General features: G+C 40.8%; 1 protein-coding gene across 10 annotated transcripts in view; it reads right to left on the minus strand.

Annotated features, from left to right (window-relative positions):
• Nucleotides 1-6,361, minus strand: part of Samd9l (sterile alpha motif domain containing 9 like) — a 14,357-nt gene extending 7,996 nt beyond the window's left edge. Inside the window, exons 1-4 of one of the 10 annotated variants that reach the window (NM_001419900.1) lie at nucleotides 6,091-6,361; nucleotides 4,040-4,130; nucleotides 2,500-2,607; nucleotides 673-823 (exon numbers count right to left, since the gene is read on the minus strand). The gene's annotated coding sequence lies outside the window, so the exon portion shown is untranslated. Of the gene's footprint in view, nucleotides 1-672; nucleotides 824-2,356; nucleotides 2,608-3,256; nucleotides 3,386-4,039; nucleotides 4,222-6,090 lie in introns of those variants that run through there. The other 9 variants (XM_087655459.1, XM_087655465.1, XM_087655464.1 and 6 more) reach the window with 9 other exon arrangements.
• Between the last annotated feature and the right edge of the window lie 756 nt (nucleotides 6,362-7,117).

The following is a 7,117-nucleotide window of genomic DNA, read 5'->3' on the forward strand; positions in this document are numbered from 1 at the left end:
AGCCCAGGCATGCCCTCCCTTAAGGTAGGCCTGGAGCCCAACAGGACACACCCTGCTTTCTCATTTGGAGGTCAGGAAATGGCACAGGTTTAGTTTCAGTTTCCTGAAGGGTATATTACAGTAATGCTTTTCCCCAGATTATAACTGCATGGTAGCTGTAAAAGAAAACTCGGTGAAAATGGTGACTAAACTTCCCATGATTCTGCCTTTGATTGGATGTAACTTTTGACACGCTACATAGTATAGAGTTTGTAGTTGGTTATGCCGTTCTACATCATTTAGTATGCTTAGATTCTTGGTCATCTGCAGTCCCGTCCACCTCCAGAACACTCTACTTTCCCTCAGTGGGCTGTTAACAGTCAGCACTAGGCCCAGTTAATAGTACGTGATGAAAGAAATGATACTCTCCTTCCTTCTAGAATACTTAATAAGGAATAACATACATTTGATAGCCTATGCAATTTTAGAGATATGCCTTCATTTTCAGAATTAGGTTTTGTTTGCCTTAGCTACGAGGTCTCCTATAGTTCAGGAGGGGGACACAGATTCACTCTGTAGCTGAGGCTGTCTTCAAACTCAAGATACTTCTGCTTCAGTCTCCCAGATGCTGGGGTTGTAATTGACTTTAGACATTAAAGAGAGTAAACAAGCCTTTCAATACTAGAAACTTACCGAGTCTTTCCTGGAGACTTCTTTTTATAAAAGAAACTTGAGCTGTGTGTTCTTGGAGCTACTTCATTTGGATATTTGGCAAAGTCATGTTCTGTAAGTCACCAGAAAGCAGATACACATGCAGGACAGAGCTGGTCTTCGTAAAGCTTTCCTAAAAAATGTATTTGCTCAGAATATATTATATCAAACAAACAAAAACACCAGTAAAGTCAACATCACAGTAAATTAAAATGCAAGCTAATGGGCTGTTGTTCAGGAAGTGTTTATGGTACAGATTTCTCCCTTCAACTTCTACCCCAAGCATTTTTAAACAGCACCTTATAGAACAGTCAAAGGGATACTCTTTTCCTAGATGGCATCTTTCCCCATGCTTAAACCATTCTGATAAAATAAATACCCAGTAGCATGCTGCAAGCTGGCTGCTCTCCTGCTCTGCACACTACTTGCACTGTGAAGTAAACTTCCAGTGAAAGTACATCCAGCACCGCCTGCCTTCTCTCCCTGCCAGTCCAAACCACTGATGCCAGTGACCTCATGCAGACACTCTGTCTGCTCCTTCTCCCCATGGCTTCCACCTGATGGACAGTGTGAAGCCTTACAAGATGAGGCATGCTGTTACCTCTCTGGCACTCCAGCCTCTTACTGCTTTCTCATTCCTCCGAAGTGGATCTAGTTGCTTGGGCCTCTTGTTGATTCTTATTACAGACAGTGCAGCTGTTCGCAGCTGTTCTGGGCTGTTTGTCTCCCTGGAATCCCCTAACACACCCATGGTTCTTGGTTCCACACTTTCTTAAAGTTGTTATTATTATCATTATCATTATCATTATTACTATTACTATTATTACTATTACTCTTACTATTATCATGAGGAACTGATTGTCTGGCTTACTGGCCCCATTTACCAGCATTTCCCATTCCTTTTCTCGATGTTTTTCTAGTGAGAACTTAACGCAAACAAATCTTTTATATGGTTTCACTTGTTTAACTCTTTAATTTTTCTTGCTCTTTTTTCTATGCACTACACGAGACTGAGTTTTTGTGCTCACCGTCTTCAGCCCCACATATCATACCCTGGCTTCTTAACAAAACATGCTGAGTAAATGGAATACATTCGCACAATGAAAATATGCATCTTTTGAAAGGCCTCCAGTGCTCAGTGTCTCAATGTACCAGGTAATAATTTTACTTAGGTAGATGGGAGACACCTATCCAAGGATCCTTTTAGTGGCTATAGGATTTTTGTCTCCCTTAGTAATGCAGATATAATTAAGATTAGACCAGACTAAAAGTAGATAAAGCCTTGTTAATTACAAAGCAGCTCAGCTGGACTCACTGATCTCACAGAAGTCTGTCAGAGAAGTCACACATCCAAACTAAACCAAGGGCAGTGGTGGGGGGAGGGCAGAGGGAAGACAGAAGAGCAGGGAGGGGTGAGGGGAGGGAGGAGCAGGGGGAGGAGTGGGGTGGGGAGGAAGTGGGCGAGGGGGGGGAGGGGCAAGGGGGCAGAGGGGTTATAGGTCTTGGGTGTGGTTGTGAGCCAGGAGCTAGTACTGTGCCCAAATATGGTCAAAAACTGAGCCGCTTGGATGGTACTCTTAAGGTACTTGCCTTAAGGAAAAGGAAAGATGATGGATCAGCTTATCCCCCCCACACCCCACTCTGCAGTCACAAAGTATTGTCTCACCTTCCTGTTGGGGCACTCAGTCCCAGAGGAAGCTACTTCTTCTACAAGGTAACCCTGAATGAGGCCCCTTGGTGTTCAGGGCCTCAGAGCCCAAGGCAGAAACTGACCTTCCAGCCAGGGACTTGCCTGTTCCACAAACTCACCCAGGAAGGGTCAGAAGCAGTGTCAGTTTCCAGTGGAAAGCACTCAGTTAACTCTTTAACCAGCCACGCCCCCTTGGCTATTCAAGAAGACTTCCTCTTTGGATTTAACTGAAAGGGGAAACAGAAAATCTAACAGGACTCTCCTATTCATTCCAGAAACACTGCACATCAGGAATTTCCGCTGCAGCTCATGCATTCTTTCAGGCAGTGAGGGCTGCCAAAGAGCTTGGCTACTACATGGGCTGTTTTCACTAACTCAAAACCAGAGGCTGCCAGTAGACACCAAAGGGATAGACAGATTCTGAGATAGAAAACACTTTGACTCCCTGAATCTCACTCCTGATAAGTGGAACATCTTGTCTCGATATGATGTGCAAAACTCTTCAAAAATTCCCTTAGAAACACTAAAAAGTCAAAAATTCCGTAATCTGCTTCCAACATTCTAGCAGTTCAGAACATAATTCAAATCTATGATATTCGTTCAGTGAAGCATTTAAAAAGCCTAGGCACTTTACAAATTTTAAGAACATCTTGACTTTTAGTGTTGGAACAAAGTAAATCAAATTGCTATGATAGGTTTAAACAACCTTTGAGAATACCAAGTTGTTAAATCTTGGCCCCTTAGAACCTCCTACCTTCCTGTTTTAAAGGGTGAAAAAAGAATCTTATTATGTTAAATTCAAGGCAGCTACAAGATGCCAAGCTCCAGAGAACTTGACCCTTTAAACTCTCCCACACAGAGCAAGGACAAGCATACCTTCACCTCAGGAGTCCAAGACAGCTCCCTTGATCTCCAACCCTGATGCTTAAAGGGAAAGAAACTTCCCAGTTTTAGCTGCAGCCCTGTGGGCGGAGCTATGCACTCTAAGGATCCCAGGAATTGAAACTAAAGGCAAGCAAGGTAGTTTTGTTTTTGTGAAAAGCACACTAATACAACACAATAAAAAGAAAACTACAACAACCCTCCACACACACACACACACACACACACACACACACACACACACACACACACACACACACACAACATTCCTCAGCTCCCTTGCTGTCTGAAATAGATGTAAAAGGAAAACTTAAATGACTAGCCCTGAAGGGTGCTGCCTTTGATGGATTTGCAAACAAAACTTGGGGGAAAAAATCTTACATTACATAGAAAGGAAGGTAGAAACTGACATTATCACATAGGACCCGAGGTTCCACCATAACTTGTCGTTGTTTAATTTTGAAGTCCTTTTTGCTTTATTTTTCAATCTTTCTTATCTGCCTGTTTGTCACAATGAAGAAATCGCTCATTGTTCTTACCAGTTCTCATTATTTTAACTGTAGTCAACAGAGCATTTCTGCCCAGGAAAGCATTTACAAGTTAGTATCAGTTAAACATACTCCTACATATCTAATGTGCTGCTTCTACTAATTAACTTAGTATTTTAATCATACTTAAAAGTATGGATTGATTCAAAATTACAGCTAGAACTTTTAGAAATAACTTCCTCATCATGTGCATAAAAATGAGGAAAGATGTCATGATTCAGAAACTTACCAGTCTCCTGAAAACTATTCTTCCAGAAGCTTGAAAGCAGTGACTTTAAGCTGTGTTTTCTTATTTTTCTTCAGATACAATTCTCAGGATCCTGTTCAGAAACAAAAAGAGCTGGGTTGTTCAGCTGCAAGGTTCTCTGCCTTCAATGCGCAGCCTCTAAAGATGTGGTGCAGAATCAGAATGAGGAAGTAGTTTCAGTTTTGTTTTTGCTCATAATCCTGAAGAGGGAGCCCAATGGTAGAATACTTACTTAGGATGCATGAGGCTCTGTGTTTGGACAGTAGACAGATTTAGAAATATATTATAGAAAATTATCAGTAAATGTGAACAATGCATAACATTTTTTCACCAGGCATATTTTTAAATCACAAGAGCTAAGAAACTGGAGAGAAGCACAAATAAAAAGAAAACAGACATTCCAGGAAAAATTACAATTCTTTGATTAGGTATGAGCTAAGCATCTGTTATGTTTGAATTATATCTCCTCCAAATTCATATACCAAAGTTCTAATTGTAAGACTGTGGCTGCATTTGGATGTAAAGTTTTTTATTTTTTTAAGTTTATTTGGACAACAATTGGAATTAACATTATTGATAATCTTTCAGGGTTTGACTAATGAACAAACTGAATCTGAAACAAAGCAGATGCCTTTTACTCTGGGTCATAATCCAGGAGATTGTGTGTGTGTGTGTGTGTGTGTGTGTGTGTCTGTATTCATGCTCTCATTTTTGTTAATTTTTGAGTTTATAATTTAATTACATTTCTCCCTTCCCCTTCAAATACACCATTATACACCTTCCTCCTCTCTTTCAAATTCAAATTCATGGACTTTAAAAAAAAAAACAACTAATTGCTAGTGTGTGTGTGTGTCTGTGTGCGTGTGTGTGTGTGTGTGTGTGTGTGTGTGTGTGTGTGTGTGTGTGTATGTGTGTGTTTGTGTATCCTAAATATAACCTGTTCAGTCCATGTAATGCTAGCTGTATGTAAGTTTTCAGGTCTGACGGTTTGGCACTGGACAATGAATTGATGTTAACTTCCTTGAAGAAGGCCTCTTCTCCCATTCCCAGCCTTTCTCGGCTGCCTATAGTTGTGTGCACCTAAGGACAAGAGAGTTTTTGTAGATGGAACCATAATGAAGGGAGGGCTCTTTAAGGAGGCAGGTAATGGCAGGGTACAAGTAACCTGACAGGAGAAATAGGAAAAGAGAGACTCCTGATCTGATAGGACAGTGGAAGTAGGTGGAGAAGAAGGTGGAAATAGGGAAAACAAGGGAGCCCAGGATACAAATGATGTGATAGAGAAAATGGGAAAGGGAGGCTCCTTGGGGAAGGGAGATGGAAGTAGATGTAGAAGAAGAAGGAAACTTGTAAAATAACAATAAGCATGTCTGAACAAGTCATGAGGAATCATACTACTAAATGGTTTTTGGCCAGGACACATCCCTCTGGCTCAGCCAGTCACCATAGACATAGCTCATCTCATAGGCTCAGGCTATCCCTACTCTATAAGCTGCTGCTGGTCTTACTGATTGTCTCACAGTCCTGGAATCATCACTCTCTTGAGATCTCCACAGCACCTGAGGACTCACTTTAATCAACAACTTCCTGGGCTTTCTGCAGGGACTCCAAGACCATCGTATGGGCATAGTGCCAACACTAAGCTTCTCCCCATGAATTCTACAATCTTAGGATTCCCAATGGATTCAGCTTTTTTTTTTTTTACCCCAACCAATCCTATGGTTTTCATAATGCTCTAACCAGCACTACATATTACACCCTTACACGTTACCAGGGTCAGCTCCCACTCTACAATGCAGCCTTGTCTCTCTCTCGACCATAGTTTCAGTGTACTAACCCCAGGGAAACATTTCCAAAAAGATTTCAACTCGATGCTGCTCTCTTCTTAATCATAGCTGAGCCCAGCATCAGTTTTCCTAGTAAAGCAGTCTTTCCTTAAGTAGAGCTGGTATCCTATTCATCAAAGACTTTTCTCCAGCCCTGGGTGACCACAAATCACAGGTTATTAATTCAAATATATCACATGAACATACCTGACAGAGTCTTTACTTCCTTCTGAAACTTCCCCGGGCAGGCCTCCTTCATCAGCATTGCTCTCCGAACTCTTAACGTCCAGGGTCCCCAACACAACCCACTAAGCTTTGAACAAACAGGTCTACAATTTTCCCCGCAATTTCATGGGCAGGTCTGACATAATAATAGCCTGCTTTCTGGTACCAATTTTCTCCTAGTTTGATTTATATTGCTATGATAAAATAGTGACTAAATATATCTTGGAAAGGAAAGTCGGTCTTATGTATCCTGATCTCACTGAATTTGGGGAACTGAAAGCAGGAACTGAAGTAGTAAGCTTGTCTCTTTCTACTTGACTCTAGTTTGTGTCAAGTTGGGAAAATAAAACAAAAAACTAACAGGCATACTTCCCTTAAAGGTGTGAACAGAACCATAGAAGAGTTCAAACAATGGTTGGAATTTGTTTAAAATGCTCCAAAAAGTCAAATTAATCAAGCCATCATTAATTAAATCTAGAAAAATTAGACCACCACATCTATCTGTACAAATATATCATAACCGATCAAATGGCATAGAAACCATGTGAATATAAATGAATCAGTAAATGGAAGGATTTGTGAAAATTATTACATGTTACTTCATAACTTCTGAAATTTCATCTTCACAAAATATCTGCTAATGACAAAAAGAAGAAAAGTCAGCATCACTGTGGGGAAGCCTAACCTAAGTAGGCCCTTTTCAGTAGAACCCATCAAAATGAATGCCAACTGTAATTGGACAATTGTTAATCATATACCATCTAGTTTGTTCATCTGCTTCTTAGTCAGCCACCATGCGGGGTCTCCACATGCACTCCAGAGTGTTAAGAGACTGGCATAGCTTTTCATTCCTTAGGAACTTTACACTCTGTTTCCATTTCTACCCTTTGATTTTTGGATCTGGAATATTGACTAGTGGAGTAACGGTACCATATCTTAGACAAGGATTCAGGACACGTATGACCTTCTGCAGAATCTTGCCTCAATTTTGCAAGATGTTGCTACCTCA

The sequence above is a fragment of the Rattus norvegicus genome, chromosome 4 (genome assembly GCF_021556685.1).
Source record: "Rattus norvegicus strain SHRSP/BbbUtx chromosome 4, alternate assembly SHRSP_T2T, whole genome shotgun sequence".
Taxonomy (NCBI): Eukaryota; Metazoa; Chordata; class Mammalia; order Rodentia; family Muridae; genus Rattus; species Rattus norvegicus.